General features: G+C 40.0%; 1 protein-coding gene across 7 annotated transcripts in view; it reads left to right on the forward strand.

Annotated features, from left to right (window-relative positions):
- The first annotated feature begins 4653 nt into the window (after nucleotides 1–4653).
- SCEL (sciellin) overlaps nucleotides 4654–17278 on the forward strand; it is a 136255-nt gene continuing 123630 nt past the window's right edge. For 6 of the 7 annotated variants that reach the window (XM_060079862.1, XM_060079860.1, XM_060079864.1 and 3 more), the window contains exons 1-2: nucleotides 5059–5169; nucleotides 11103–11162. The gene's annotated coding sequence lies outside the window, so the exon portion shown is untranslated. Of the gene's footprint in view, nucleotides 4748–5058; nucleotides 5170–11102; nucleotides 11163–17278 lie in introns of those variants that run through there. The other variant, XM_060079861.1, reaches the window with a different exon arrangement.

The following is a 17278-nucleotide window of genomic DNA, read 5'->3' on the forward strand; positions in this document are numbered from 1 at the left end:
TGGGTCTTAGTGTTGAGATGGAGATCTCTGGGAGATTTTCGCCATTTGGTATTACGTGGAGCTGGGAGGTCTCTTGTGGACCAGTGTCCTGAACTTGGCTCTCCCACCTCAGAGGCACAGCACTGACTCCTGGCTGCAGCACCAAGAGCCTTTCATCCACACGGCCAGGAAGGCAAACGGAAAGTACACAGGGAGGAAGATGAACTGCAGCAAAGCCTTTGTCATATGACAGTGACCTCGCGGGCTCGCCGGGCACAAGGGCATGTGTGTGGCTCGCCCTCAGCGCCAGTCAGGGGTTCTCTATAGGAAAGTGGAGAGAGAGGAGCTCGCGGAGCCTCTCTGCCTCCGCTTCACTGTACACTGCTCCACATACAGTACATGCAGCCTGATGTGGACCATTTTTAAGGTCTTTATTGAATTTTGTTACAATATTGCTTCTGTTTTATGTTTTGGGTTTTTGCCGTGAGGCATGTCGGATCTTAGCTCCCTGACCAGGGACCGAACCTGCACCCCCTGCATTGGAAGGTGAAGTCTTAACCGCTGGACCACTGGACTGCTAGGGAAGCCCCTATATGACATTTTTAAAAAGGCAAAACCACGTAGACCAGGAGTCCCCAACCTCTGGTACCGCTCCGCGGCCCATTAGGAACCTGGCTGCGCAGCCAGAGGCAGGCGGCAGGTGAGCGAGCAAAGCTTCCTTTGCCGCTCCCCCATCGCTGGCATTACTGCCTGAACCGCCCCCCATCCTGGTCCGTGGAAAAATTGTCTTCCACCAAACCGGTCCCTGGTGCCAAAGAGATTGGGGACCACTGACGTAGATGGCAAAAGGGTCAGTGGTTTCCAGGGGTTGTGGGGAAGGAGGGGTGATTAGGTTGAGAAGAGAGGATTTTTAGGGCAGTGAAAATATTCTGTATGATAGTAATGGTGGCTACATGTTATTTTACATTCATCAAAACCCATAACATGTTCAGCACCAAGAGTGATGTGCTAATGTAAATTACAGACTTTGAGTGATGATGATGGGTCAGTATAGGTTCATCGATTATAAAAAAGGTACCACACTGGTGAGGGATGTTGATAAATAGGGGGAAGCTACGTATCTGGGGGGAGGAGGTATATGTTTTTTTTCTGTACCTTCCTCTCAATTTTTCTATGACCCTAAAACTGCTCTAAAAGTAGTCTATTTGAAAGGAAAAAAGAAAAGAAAACTGGTGAGTTAGATTTACACCATCAATAAAGGACCTAGATTCTGTAGCAACTGCTGGCCATTCTCCTGTCTGATATTTTGATCTAACACATGTGGGCTGTGGTTTATTATTTTTGATGCTATGAGTGATACAAGCACCTACATACATGCATATATATACACATTTCCTGCTAAAAGCCATTGTACGTTTCTGTCACCTGTTATTCAGGGCTCAGACCTGCTGTAAATTTAGCTCACCCTGTAATCCAGCCATGGTCTCTTGGATAAAGTGCCTATCTCCTTTCTGGCACTTTGGAGAGGCAGTGGACCTTCATATCCAAGAAAGTGAGCTCTGCAGTCAGCCTGCCTATATTGGAATTCTGGACATGTCTAATTCCCAACTGTGTGATCTTAGGCTTTTGTTTTCTGCTCTCTATCATGACCTAACAGCAGTTTCTGTGGTTCCTATAGTGTAAGGTTTTTGTGAGGATTAAATGAAATAACATACGTAAAGCACTAAGCAATGACTGGCCCACACTTAAACTACTGTCGTTGCTTTTATCAGCATCATTATAATCATCATCAGCCTTGCCTAATCTCTTCTGGTTTTTCTGGGCAAGGGTAGTTGCCTGTTAGAGCATGAAGAAGAGTCAGAAAGCCTCAGGAACTCAGGGCTGAGCCCTCCTGGTTCCTCTGAAATTGTCTATAGAGTGCAGGTATGGAGTCCTGATCTCTTCACTACGACCTGTCCAGGTGGTAAAGAGCCTGATCTCATCCATCTCCCTGCAGCAAGAGAGACGTGGACCTGAGGATGAAGTGATTGCCCATAGTGAATAGTGGATCTGCAGAGATGATGGAATACAGGCTCCCGTGGGGTTTCTCATGGGCTCTCTGTGGGTCTGCATCATGCTGGCACCATCAGTGCGTATTAAGCAACACACCCGCTCTTGCAGCACTGGCAGTAAGGCAGTAATTCATTAATTCTGGCATCTGTCTACTCCCAGACAAAGAGAAATTGGCTCTGTAATTATCACTCTACTGTTACCACTTTTGTTGCAACATGTACATAACATTTATTTTCTCCATCTGGGAGGAAAGTGGGGAGCCCTCTATCTTTCAACCTCTCAAAGTCCCTGCATGACAGATTAGAGAGCTTTGAGATGCTGATTTGTCCTGTTTGTATTTTTTTGCATTTTCAGCATCACTTTTTGAATCTCTCTGGGGTGAGGAGGTATCTTAGTCTGTTTAGGCTGCTATAACAAAATTACACAGACCAGGCAGTTTATAAACAACAGGAATTTGATTCTCCCAGTTCTGGAGGCTGGGAAGTCTGAGATGAGGCTGCCAGCATGGTTGGATGAGGCTCCGCTTCCTGGTTCATAGCAGCCTGCGTCTTCTCACTTTGTCCTTACGTGGTGGAAGGAGCTAGAAAGCTCGGGGGGGGGGGCTCTTTTATAAGAACAATAATCCCATTTATGAAGGCTCCACTCTCATGACCTAAGCACTTCCCAAAGGCTCCACTTCCCAACACTATCATCTTTCTTTGCAGGTTAGGATTTCACATAACAGTCTTGAGGGAACACAAACATTCAGACTGTATAACAGGAAGTAACAGTCTTTTAATAGCAATTCTTAAATGAATGTATGACAAGTTCTTAGAACAATGTCTGGCACATGAACAGTGCTATATAAGTATTTGCTATTTTCATTATTATGTGGTAATAAGTGCTCGTTTCTGGCTGGTTGTTTCATTGGATACATCACAGAGAAAAAGTACTGTCCTGTTTGGGGAGATAGGTTCAGCAAACCCTCCCCCTATCTGAGACCTGTGGCAGACATTGCTAATCAATCGTGTCTCTCTCCTGTGCAAGTTCAAAGTTGCCTTACAAACCTCATCATGTCCCCCCAGGCAGCCAACGTCAAGCAGTCCGCATTGGCACCCACGATAAAACATTTGCCATCACAGCCTAGTAGCTTATATTCTAAAGAGACCTCAAGAACTCCGCCACTCCCAGTGAAATAGGCGTGGTAAAGCCAAGTTATTCTAAGCATGCTCAAGGCTCCCCAGCTCAAGGCCTGAGTGAAACTAAGGCCAAACCTATTTGGCCACCTCCACCCCCCGTGCACATTCTTGACTGACATCTTTGAACTTTGAGATTCTTAATTTTCAGCAGTCTTTTTGCTGAATGTCTGTTCAGCAATGAGGAGGTCTGAATTTTGCCGAAGTGTTTAGAATTAGCCCTTTTTTGAATCAAAGATTTAGTTCTAAATGGAAAGACACTGATGTGGCTTAGTGGTATGGGTTCCAGTATATAAAATAAAAGAAACCCTCAATTCCATGCAGAAATAATTGTTTGGAAGCTCAAAAGGTTTAAATGTATTTTGGACAGTATATTTTTCTTCATTGCAAAGTAGAACATTATTTTCTGGTTCTATATTTTATGAAGGATGAAAACATGCATTTAAGCCTTCTATAATATGTTTAATATAACTTACTACTTGTCCCTACAAGCTAGCTCTGAAACTGTTTCAGCCCTTCATTCAGCTAAATGAATGCTGAATGATCCTGAATATAATACTTCTAATTCACTTATTTTTTGAGATGAGACAAGTCACATCTTGGTTTTTCAACTTTCTCATCTGTAATATTAATATCCAACCTCAGTCCAACCAACATTTATGGGCATCACAGAAATTTAAAATGTATTTCTAAAGTATCTTGCACATATATAATTCTATGAAAGCACTGAATAAACATATATATATATATATATATATATATATATATACACACACACACACACACACACACACACACACACACACACACACTACTTTTAGAGAACATTTTCCACTTTAGATTTTCAAATTCCTCAGCCCAGAATAAGGGCACATTAAGAAAGGGATGTCCCAGTCCATGACTGCATCCTGCAATTGCCTGAACCTTCTAATCTGAATGTTTCCTCATCTTCTTATAGTCCCTTCTGTGACTATAGCTCAGCTGGACTGTGGTTTTTCAGGAGCTGTCTTGAAATGGGGAGGATTTGGTTAATTATTGGTGTGACAGATGAATAAAAATGACCCAGGAAATTCTAATGACTCACTCCTCTCAGCAATGTTCCAGATTCACTAAGCTTCTTTAAAGCCTCCCCGGCTGCTACGGAAGGTACATTTCAGAACCTGTAATAGGAACCTGCACCTAGCGTGGCTCTTCTGCACTGTTCCTTCCTCATCAGAAGCAGATGTCGACCCTGGAGTCAACTGCTGCCCTCAGATGTGAAAGAAGTTTCCAGCATCCTTTTCACATTTTTATAGATGATGAAATAACAAAAAGCTCAAAATTCTTATATTTCAGGATGTACTTTTCCTTTGATAGTTTTACCAGAATTCCATGTGTAGAATTTGTGTAATAGATTCCTTTCATATTTCCTGATCTCAGGGCTCCAAAGGACTTTCCTCTCCTAAGGATCTTGATTCCTACCAGCAGTACATTTCCTGTGTGTGTATCTGGGCCCCAGCCTTCCAGTACCATGGGCAGATAGAGATTCCTCCTACCTTAAGGTTTGTGTTTTGTTTTTTAAAAGAGAATCCAAAATAGGTTGGATACTGTGGCACCTCGTGAGGGATAGAATTGTGGGTATTGTTGATGTCAATTAAAAGGGTGATAACAGGAGTACATATTTTTGGTCTACCAAGGCCATAAATTACACAAAGAATTCACCAAAGACAGCAGGTCCATGAGTGAGCTGTTTTAATTGAATTGGTATTTGTACAAGGTGACACCCTCTTTCACACCACCCATCTCCTCCCTGTGTGACTCAGCCACTGAGGGAGAAGCCTCTGATCTGTTCATTAACACAGGCAGGTGGAGGTGGAAACTGCACTCAGTAAACTCCAGGTACCCATTAGTTTCAGCTGGATCCACCTGGGGAATCACTGCAGGCTGTTTAGACAAAGAGTCCCGGTTTATCTACTCAAGAAAGGTAAGTTGAATTATATTTGCAAATGTAAATATCTCTGCTTTATTGCATAACTTTCCCTGTTTTCTTTGCAAGTGATTAAAATCAGAACTTACTCTCTGTCTTTTTTCCAGTGAAATTTTAACAGCTTCCAATGGGCTGTTCTACTTGTCAACAGTTCTGCTGCTCCTGGTTGTGATTTTAGATGGCATTGCTTTTATTTTATTTATTTTTTTATTTTTATTTTTTTGCGGTACGCGGGCCTCTCACTGTTGTGGCCTCTCCCATTGCGGAGCACAGGCTCCGGACGCGCAGGCTCAGCAGCCATGGCTCACGGGCCCAGCCACTCCGCAGCATGTGGGATCTTCCCAGACCGGGGCACGAACCCGTGTCCCCTGCATCGGCAGGCGGACTCTCAACCACTGCGCCACCAGGGAAGCCCTGCTTTTAAATTCTCCACAATTTTACACATTTCCGGGCAACAGAGAAATGAAAGCCTATTTGAGTTTCCATGTAGGAGCTGTCAGCTGGTGAATCTGGTCACACATAAGGATAGCAAATTCTTTAAGTCGAGAGACCAGCACTCACCGGTCTACTTTCTCAAGTGACTGTAAAAACATTTTTTAAAAGGAGCTCCCTGTCTTCACAGATGGTGCTTTTACTGAAATGGTGAACTCCACTCTTTTATAGATAAGAAGTCTTTGCTTTTCTTGACTGCTGAAAGCATTGCAAGTCACTGAGCTATGAGAGAGAGATGCCCAGTCCTCCACCCTATCTACCCCAAATAAGAAAATCACATTTCTTGAGTGAATATACCAAGGAATAAAGCAGGGCAGGGCTAACTGAGGGTGCGCAGTTTCCCACAGGGATTCGTGTGCATTTGGCCAACTTTGCTATGTTACATCCTGAGTTCTAACCTACATATTGACTAATGTACATGGGGGCAATTTTCAACCTCTATTCATATCCTAGTCCTGAAAAGCCAGTTTTGGAAGCCCTTTGATAAGAACAGAAAAGTTATTTTAAGCAGGCTTTCCTTTATGATTAATAGCTAAGCTGACTTGTCTGACCTGTGTTTTTTCTCTACCATTTGCATCTGAGATGCAGAGCTGTGGGAATCGAACCCAGGATCTACTCACACTTGCACCCAGTGCTCTCTGTCTCCAGAAAGGCGCTTCCCACAGTGTACCTGGCTCTGCTTTCAATTCTAGAGCTTTCATTGCTTCCCATTGCTGAGCAGGTCATGTGCTGTCTCGGAGGCTTTTAGAGCTCAGTTCCCAAAGGTTACTGAGGAATTTTTTAATAATTTGCCTTTCAAACGTGTATAGTAATCAGAAAGCTAAATTATACCATTTGTGGATTATAATTTTACTTGTCATAAAATGTGATCAAGTTGAAAACCAGCTTTCTCTTCCACAGTTTATAATGCAGAAATGGTCTTTCTGATATTTGCTGCATTCCAGAATTAAAGTATTGGGAAAATCAATTTGAGAAATCTGTGATATTACATCAGTACAATTTTTAGTAAAACATTTGCTTGATTCTAAATGTCAGGTAGACAGAGAATGCAGATAAAAGGCCAGGATTTTTATTAAACTTTTAGCTTCATGTAGATTAAAAGGGTTAAAATTTAGGTTAGATTCAGCTGACCTAAATTTTCAATTAGAATGGAGCATAGACTTATCTAGTCTAACTCACTAATTTTCTAGGTGAGGACAACAAAACATATACATGTTAAGCAACTTGCCAGGATGATAGTTAGAACCAGATAAGGAGCTTGATCACCTGATTTTGGTCTTACTGAATTTTCTCAATGATTTTGCAAATTTCTTTCACATAAAATATGTGGTAACAATAAATGAGGTTCCCTCTGGCTTTACAAAAGAACTAGAAATGATCTGGAAATAAGAATTTCCTTATCCACTCATACTTGAGAATGTTATTACAGTGCATATAGAATGACTATGACATGAAGAGATACATTTTAAATTTGTAGTTTGTGGAGTCAGTCTTGTTATTTATTATATTCCTAGTTTTTAACCTCAGGAGCGGTCAGCCCCTTTGTAGGAAGGTGAGGTGGTGTGTGTGTAAGTTGTAGATTGTAGGGTGTGAGACATTCAATCGGAGACAGCCTCACCTCGGCTACCAGTCCATAGGGGCTGCTTACCGGCTGTCTCCTCTATCCACTGGAATCTTGACTGAAACAGCTAGTGATTCATTTTCCTGGAGACTGTGCAAACAAAGCAAAGAGGAGATGTTCTGAACAATGAAACTCAGACTGTGGAATGAGCTGCATATAATTCACTAAGCAGTCAACTTAAGCAAACGTGATTTAACTGATAGTGTCCCTATGATTCGGGCGTTAACTCTAAGCATTCTTTAAGAGTGATGTGATAGAATCCTTGGCCAGCCAGTGGTCCAGGGGAAAGCTTTGTTGGTCCCACACAGTTTGTCTTCTGACATTATCCTGTTCCTAGGCTATTTGTTGATCATGTTTCCTTTTCTCTTGCTGAGAACTTTGAAATAAGGGTTTTATGTATGAATTACTGGATATTTGTCTGCAGTTGCTTGAACTTTACTTTTAATCAAAAGTCTTTATCAAATATATTTCTTAAGGGTTTCTAGATTACCATTGTAAAAATCCATGTGATTTTAGAATTTGGGAAAGGCCCTTCCTCAAATGCATGCTTTGTCAAATGACAGCTACATTTATTAGATTTGCATTTTATGTTAGTTGCTAAATTTTTAAGGATATGAATCATCCTTTTATTGTGATGATTAATTGGAAGAGTGCTTTTTATAGGTATCCATTAAACAACAACTGGCTTACTTCTAGTTCTGTATACTCATTGTAATTGTATACTTGAGAGCTCTAAGCATCTAAATAATTCATTCTGTATTTCTAGACCCAAGTTTCCCTGACCTAAAATGTGATTGTCTCCTTTGTATGGAACCTTCTGGGAGAAAGTAATGAACTATATAGACCATGCTTTTTTAACTAAAATACACACATCACAGGAGACTGTGGCAGTATTCCAGAGAATGCTCAGAAGCCACAGGATATGCATGGTACCTCTACACTGAGAGTTAATTTTAAATATTTCAGAGAAAACTGCCCCCCTACAACCTACCCTCCTCTGCCCTCCTTCCCAGTGTTCTCCCTTTTGTCATTAGGTAAATATTTGAAAGGAATCCATACAGAAAAAACCATAGGAGGCTGGCATCCAGATAGACTTGGATATAATTATGACCCCCAATTTGACCAAATGTCACTTGTATGATCATACTTATCTCACAGAACCAGCAAATAAAAAGAAAATTTAGGATTCCTACTGAATTATACATATATATATAATAACATAATATGACATATATTACCATTTCTTTTACAATAGTGCAAAGAGATGTAAAACATCAAGAAAAAAATTTCCATAAGAAAAATGTGGGACCTAGATTAAGAAAATCACAGACGTTTACTATAAGACCTAAAGACTTTCTTGAGTAAAAGCTTCTTTGAGTACTATTCCTAGATGGACAGATTGAATATCATCAATGTCAGCTCTTCCCAAACTATTTTATAGTATTCATGCAATTCCAATCAAAAGTTCTTATAGAATATTTGTTTTGAAACCAGAGAAAATAATTTTAAAATTTATCTTAAAGAAATGAATAAGTTAGAATAGCTGATAGAATTTCTATAAGAGAAATTAATGAAGGGTGCTTTCATTAGATATTAAGATGTATTAGAAAAAGACAATAACTAAAATAGTTTGTTTCTATTGCAAGAAACTAAAGGCAGATCTATGGAATAGAAGAGATGGCCATGAAGCACATTCTAGAATATATAAGTTTTCTTTATGTGACAAAGGAAAAATCATATATCAATGGGAAAGGGATTCCACCATTACTAAAGTAAATCCATATGGATTAGAGTTTCCATGTAACAATAAAATACATTTTTTAAACTTAGAAGAAAACATGTAAATATTTATTAATCTCATTTGTCCAACAAATGTTCCTCTAGAGCTTATTATGTGCCAGATATAATACTAATATTTGGAAATACAACTGTAGAGAAGACGGTCTTGGTTACAACCCTCAAGATTTACAGTGTGTCTGTGTCTGTGTGTGTGTGTTGGGGATGGAAAAAAACTTCAGCCACACAAAAGGCAGTTTGTATTGTACCGTTGTTACAGAGAGGTACTCTTTGCTATCTGAACACTTCCTAGGGCTCAGCCTGGGGAGCTGGAGGTGAAGACAGGTTGTGATGGTATCACTGAATGCATCCAGGAGGATATGTAATGAGTGACCTGAAAAATGCATGTAAGTCTTTCCTGAAAGGAGAGTAAGGGTGAGAGGAGGCTCTGACCTGAAAAATGCATGTAAGTCTTTCCTGAAAGGAGAGTAAGGGTGAGAGGAGGCTCAGAAAGCAGAATGCTTTAGGCATAAAGCATAGAGAGAGCAACAGCCTAAAGGTTATGAAAAGGATGGAGCCCTCAGGAATTGGAATGACTTAGTCCAGCTGAAGCTAGAGTTTGAGTGAGGCGTGGGGAGAAAGGAGGCAGGCGGGTATGGACTTGTAAGTTTTGATAACAATTTGGATTTTATCCTGACAGAAATGAAGGGCCATTGAAGAGTTTTAAGCAAGGTGGTGACTACTTTGGCACTCTTGAGAATGGATTGGGAGAGTAAGTCTAGAGCTTGGTAATATAGGTAGGAAGCTGATAAAATAGTAAGCAGATTATGGCAGCTTGAATTGGTAGTTTGAACATGGACAGAAAGACAATCAAGAGTGATGTAGGAGCAGAGTTGTAGGGCTTGGTGATTGCTTGGATTTTGAGGTCAGAAAGAAGTTTCATGGATGGTCTACATGGATTTCTAAGGAGTGAAAGAATTAATAAGGGGAAAGAAAGGGAATTACAAAATTGGAAGCTGCTGATCAAAAAAAAAATCAGAGTCAGACGCTAAATGAAAACTGGGAAAGTAAAAATAAATATTTCTGATATATAAAGAAAGTAAGAAAACAATAAGAAATCCATAATATTAATCAATGGATAATTCACAAAATAAGAAATAAAATAACCAATAAAATTATAAAATTATGCATTTGAGCCAAAATGATTCCACTTTCATCTATTAAATCATTAAAGAGACTAATAAATGATAATTCTAAATGCTGGCCAATGTGTGGACATTCGTAAGCTGCTGGTGGACTATAAACTGGTATAAGGTTTATGGAAAGAGATTTGACGATAGGGACCGAGAACATTTTAGAAGTTACACCCCTTGGCAAGTAATTTCACTTCTAAGGATCCATCAGAGATGGATGAAAATAATTAGGATGTGGTTTTGTTGTAAAAAACCAAGGAATTATGTTATACTGATAGATAGGCCCATAGGATGAACTATTTTGTAGTTGCAAAGGAAATAATTATTTAAATATTTTTAAATGGCATTGAAAAATATGTATCAGTAGGCTCTAATAGGCATAATAATAATGATAATAATAATAATAAACAACCCTGGAAGAAAATAACAGTGATTGATGAAAGGTGTCTGAGTTTTTCCTTCTTTGTGCTTTCTATATTTTTCACATTTTCTATTGAGCATAATATAAGGAGAAGGATTTTACCGTGTAAAATTGGGACAAAGAGTGGCATGACATGAGCTGCAGCGAATATGAAATATGATAAAGAACTTAAGATAACAGAGTTTTGGTTCATAATCCGTGGTCAAAATTTGGGCGTGGTCAAAATTTGGGCTTTTACTCATTTAACAAATGTTTTCAGCTAGAACTAAAAATAGTCCATAAGAGGTTCAAGCAATAGATAATTTTTATTACATAGTATTTTTATTAATGAATATTAGACCATTGTCTTTTATAAAATGAAATTGATCATTGTCCCAGAGAGTACAACTCTTCATGCTAAAACTTGACATTATCTGTTATTCTGCAGAAAAGATTGGTGGTGGAAACAAGGGCAAGTGACGGCTCATGCTAAAACCGAGAACAAACAGTAAGAACATTTTATAGTCGATGGTTATCAGACTCAAAATTCATAGCATATAGACAACTGTCTGGCTACAAGATTTTATTTGTGCTACATTCTAAACTGTTTCACCATCAGTGAGCAAGTTTTCTAATGCTAAGTGGAGACTGGGAGGCTGTGTGACTAAAGAAATAGCAAATTTCCAACCATCACAGCAGGATAAGTGAGTCGTTCCCAGCCCAATAAGTATTGGATTTCCTTATACACTGTGTATGAAGGCTAAAAATAGTCCATTAATTTAAATGCATTTGTTAACGTTTACACTTTGTGAAGCCCTGTTTATTTTATCCTTACATAATATTTCATGTTCTTTTAGGTGATAATTAATGGTTTGGTGGTTTGTTGTATTTACCTTACAGAAGATAATGCTGCTGTTTATTGACTTGTGATTATAGAGCCTCTCTTATTCTTCTGTTGAAAATGGTTTAATAGCATTTGTCCTTTTTCAGTTTCTAGAATTTTTTCCCTGTTACCAGTGATTTCTGGGAAACAAGTACTAGTAGGTATTATCGAACCATGAAGACTTTTTCATATACGAAAGTGAATACCACCAAGCTACATATGTCATTCTAGACATTTTTGCTGTATTTATTTCCTTATTCTATGTTTGCTTTTTTATACTTTCTATCACTATAGAGGTTTCTCTTAGGTAACTATTCATATTTGGTCTTTTCCATAAAGATATCAATTTAGATAAGTCTATTAGAAGCTTGATAAATTAACTGGGAGATTTTGGAGCCATTAAAGTATCCAACTATCACTCTGTGCTGATCTCATGATACTTTGGTAAAATGATCAGAGAAAGTCTGCTCCAAATCTCACTCTTGGTTGAGGTCCATCACAGATTGCTATTGCAAAGGAAATGTCATTCTTCTCACCCTTTCTTTTAACCTGGTAACTTTCTACCTGTTGAACCCTTTTTGTTTCCTGGGCTTCTGGGACAGGAACTTTGATGTCAGGTCAATTTGGGCTGGAATCCCAACTGTGCACTGGCTGTGTAGCCTTAGGCCAACTACTCATCCTAAAACCTCTTTCCAGAAAGAGCTAATTTTACCCACTGTCCACATTTCCAACTCCTGCCCTACCTTCTGAAAAAGGACTCTGACTTCATTGAAGTCATTCATTATAAAGTTTCACTTAGGTATAGAAGGAGGGTAATCACAGTATCAGCCTTAAGGCATTCTGTGGGTCTTAACTGTGACAATACATGTAAAATCTAAGCTCAATATGGCTTAACACTATCACACGACCAAATACCAGCAGTGAATTCTTTTCTCTGGTTTTTTCTCTTTTTTTCTCTCATCCTCTTTTTTTTTTTTTTTTTGCGGTACGCGGGCCTCTCACTTGTTGTGGCCTCTCCTGTTGCGGAGCACAGGCTCCGGACGCACAGGCTCAGTGGCCATGGCTCACGGGCCCAGCTGCTCCGCGGCATGTGGGATCCCCCCGGACTGGGTCACAAACCCGTGTCTCCTGCATCGGCAGGCGGACTCTCAACCACTGCGCCACCAGGGAAGCCCTCATCCTCTCTTTTGTTATCCTGTTTTCTGCTCTGCATTTTTTTCTCTTCTGTCTTACTCTTCCTATTCTCTTTCATCTCTGCACCACCTCATTCCAGTTTCTTTGCTCACACAAGCTTTCTTAAGGAGAGTTAACAGGGAGTGGTAATATGTAACACTTATTAGGTAAGTCGAGAGGCATTTTGTCCTTGGGTGGGAAGGGGAAGAGTGAGATCCACAAAGTCTTTTTTTTTTTTTAAGTTTTATTGAAGTATAGTTGATTTACAATGTTGTGTTAGTTTCTTGTATGCAGCAAAGTGATTCAGTTATACACACACACACACACATACATATATACATATTCTTTTTCATATTCTTTTCCATTATGGTTTATTACAGCATATTGAATATAGTTCCATGTGCTAAACATAGGACCTTGTGAAAAATAAAATAGATAAACAAGGTCCACAAAGTCTTTTTGTCAAGAGGACCCAAAAGATGGAGAAGACTGCAGCTTAGTTGGGACAGGAAGAGCTGCGGCTGACTGGCTAGGGGAGCAGAAGATTACCTAATGGACCTAAACGCTCTTGGGGAAGTGCTGTTATTCAAAATAGAAATTGAGAAGGACATAGGGAGATGAAGAGGATCTGAACGGGGATACATTTAAGAAACAGGAGATGTTTGATAGTTTCAAATGCATCCAAAGAAAACCATGAAACTTGACTGGTTTTGTGATTCAGAATTTAAGGAGAGTAATTTCGTCTAAAACCTAAAGACATGTCTTTGGGCAGAGGCTGTAGGCATTGGGTAAAAACTAGCACTTTCTGGTGTTTGGCCACAAAGAGGAAATGAAAGAGGGGCCAGAAGTTGAAAAGGTTTTTTTTTTTCCTGTTTCCGTACTGACTTCTGACATCATGATTTCACGTCAGAGTTTTCAACTTATGAATTTGGTGCTTTAAAAGGGAAAGGTTTTTGTAGTTCACAGCATAATAGGGACACATCTTTTTATACATCTTTCCTTACAGTATTATACACTTAAAATATAATTGCTGGAAAAAAATACAGTTGCTGGTGTCTGCCATTATTTGGTATATGTACCAGTAACAGCAATTTGAGACCAGATGAGAGTTTCATCTTTCTTGTGAGAAGTTTAAAACTTGATTGGAAGGAAACTGAAGGACAGCACTTAGAAATAAATCTAATTGGCTGAACAGAAGCTATTAAAGTGTCATTATTTGGGTGTTGAGTAGATATGAAACTGAGGATAACCTCAGTCCCTGAAATAAGTAATTTCTTTAAAAAATAATATAAAACTGAGATTTTGCTGCATGTATTTTGTGACATTACCAATTTGAAAGGTTTCTAATCTCTCATCCACTCTACAGAAGGGTTTTTTTTTTAATGAGAGCATTATTCACAGGGACATATATTGTTGATCCATTTTTATTAACAGTATAGAAAATATCCATATATTAAAAAAAGTTGGTTTATATTCTGGTCAGGATGGCAAGTGTTCCACTGCAGTGAAATTTCAGTGGAATTACAGGTTGATGAGAGTGGGGCTTGCACCTTAAATGTTTTAGATTGGAGTTTCTAGAAATGGTTCTGGGGCCACCAAATAGGCTGACATATGGAGATGGTTAGGGTGACATGGCCAATGGGTCCTAAGAAAAACAAAGGAGCAGGTGGTGCTGAGGGAGTTTGCGCACGAGATGGAAGTGAAACCTGTAGATTTGGTGAAAAAATTTTATTTTCCCACACTATTAGTCATTTTCATTAAAAAAAAAAACTCCTGCATACTTATTAAAATATTATCATTTGAAAATAGAATACATTATATTTTGCTGTCTCATTTACCTCGTGCCAGTGGACAGCATGGAGCTAGGAAAGAGTATAAAACATTATCAAGCCATCTAGTAGGGAGATAGATCCAGAGGAGTCCAGTAGGAATAGTACCAGGCCACTCATGGCTTCAGTGTGGCCACGGGAGGGGTGAGGCTCAAGGCTGAGCTGCCCAGGGGTGATGGAGCAGCTGTTTATTACTGCAGCTCCTTCCAGCTCCTCTCCCATTATCTTCCATCTCTCGGAACTCCCGGGCTTTTCCCTGCGTGTCTGGAGTTGGCTATATCACAGGGTACTTTGACCAACATGTAGCACCGTTTACTGAAAAGACCCTGGCATTGCAGTCATATAGACCTAATTGCAGTTCCTGACTGTCACTCCCTGTGTGACGTTAGCCAGTTTATTTAACCTGAGTTTTGTGTTCCTATAATTAGAGGTAATAATACTCATCTGGAAGGATTAAATAAGCTAATGAGCACTAATCTGTGGCACGATGTGAAACAATAGTAGGAACTAAACACATGATCCTTCTTGCTAGGAACATTGAACACACAGACATGTCACAAGAAATAGTGTTTTACTAATAAAAAAGTCACTAGTATCTTATATTTTGTAGACCACCATGGGCTTTTAGACCTTCTGTTTGCTCCACGATGATCTTGTAACAGGTAGGAAGAGCATTAAGCTTGAGTAACAAAAATATGAAAGAGTAATCTCATGAAGAAACTAGGTTTATTTTCCTCTTGCCAAAAATTAAGAGATGGATCATCTCAACTCTTTGGCAGCTATTTGGGGCTATTTGGCAGCTCCATGAGGAACCAGGCTCCTTCTAACTTCCTGCTCTGCCATTCTTAGTGTGTGACTTTAGTCCCGAGGTTAGTTCATGGTCCAAAGATGGCTGATCTTACCTTCTGCCTAGCAGCCTACTTTCAGAGATGGAAAGGGTGAAGCACAAAAAGCCTGGTCCTTCCCAGGGGCTTTCATGAAAGAGGCAACAAGATAAAGCTTGGGTGTCCCAGAGAAAGCAAGTGAGTTCACTGGCAACTATCCCTAGAAAGTATCCCAGAGACACTGGGGTGGAGCCAGTGAGGTGTTTATAGGATACCTGAGGCTAGTTATTGGCAGGGAGAAAGTGGTAAGGGCCCTGAGCTTGTTTGGATGTCTTATCTTATGACTCCTTCTGGAGAATACCTGCTACCAAAGGCATGAAAATATTGGACCCTTTAGCAGGGTGCTGGATCTGATTAGAGCCAGCCCTAAATATAAGGTGAAGAAGAGATACCTGCTTTTCTCTCTACAACTGCAGGAAGTGCTATCAATCTGGGAGTCCCTGGCAGAGAGGAAAAGACAATGAGCTTTGAGCTAGAAAGCCTCAGATGGAGTCCCAACTTTCCACTCAGCAGCTTCTCGAGCCATGTCTCTGCTAAGTAGGGATTATACTCTTAGAACATAGCCTTGGAAATGAAATGAGATATATTATAATTACTATAAAATCATCTAAGGTATTATTATTGTCTGAGCTCTCCTCCTTACCCAACAGAGCCTAAGGGGGCAGCAGAAGCCTGGCTTGGGAGGAGTACTGAGGATACCAAGGAAAATCTAAAAGACAGCATCCATATAGAATCCTAAATATGTCATCTTTTATGTCTGGCTTCTTTTACTTAGCATGTTTCAAGCTTCATCCATGTTGTAATATGTATCAATGCTTCATTGTTATTTATTGCCAAGTAATATTCCATTGTATGGATCTGCCACATGTTGTGTATCCATTCATCCACTGATGGACATTTGGGTTGTTTCCACTTTTTGGCTATTTTGAATAATGCTGCTATAACCATTCGTGTATAACTTTTTGTATGGACATATGTTTATAAGCAGGGAAATATCAGGACATACACAGAGAAGGCTGCTCTGTGAGGGTTTGTCTGCTGCAATGATTCCTTGAGAAGTTGTCCTGGTTCTCCTGCTGCCAGGCAGTGGGGGTAGAGCTCCTGGGACTTCCAGAGATGTCGAGTCAGGCAGGCCCTGCTGTGTACCTTCCCTCTTTCACTCTAATGCCAGGTTACCGGTCCCGTCTTGCAGTGACTCATGACAAATACTACTGCTGGTTGTTGAGGAACGAGTTGGTTTAGAAGCCAGATTCTGCTTGTTGCCACTTTGGCAGGTTACATCCTCTCCCTGAGCTTCAGTCATGTGTCTTATCTGGGAGATGGAGGTAATAGCTGCTGTGCAGGGTTTATGTGAGAATGAGATAATGCCTGTGAGGTATCCAGTTGAGAACAGGTACTATGGCTATTGGCAATTGCCCCGGGCAGCAGGGCAATTAAAGACACAAAGGGCACAGGTCAGAGACAGGGTAACACAAAGCTCTTTGAATGACTTAGCTATTTTAGAAATGTTTAAACCACTTTTCCCATAAGCACTCTATTAGTTTGCTAGGGCTGATGGACTTCAATAACAGAAATTTGTCGTCTCATAGGTCTGGAGGCTGGAAGTCTAAGACCAAGGTGTCATGAGTTTTGTTTTCTCCTGAGGCCTCTCTCCTCAGTTAGCAGATGGCCACCTTCTTTCTCTCTGTGTCCTCTCATGTCCTTTCGTCTATGCAGACATATCCCTGGTATCTCTGTGTGTCCAAATTCCTCTTCTTATAAGGTCATGGGACAGATTGGATTAGACCTCACCCTAATGGCCTCATTTTAACTTAATCACTTCTTTTTTTTTTTTTTTTCTTTTTGCGGTATGTGG

Source organism: Mesoplodon densirostris, chromosome 17 (assembly GCF_025265405.1).
Source record: "Mesoplodon densirostris isolate mMesDen1 chromosome 17, mMesDen1 primary haplotype, whole genome shotgun sequence".
Classification (NCBI taxonomy): domain Eukaryota; kingdom Metazoa; phylum Chordata; class Mammalia; order Artiodactyla; family Ziphiidae; genus Mesoplodon; species Mesoplodon densirostris.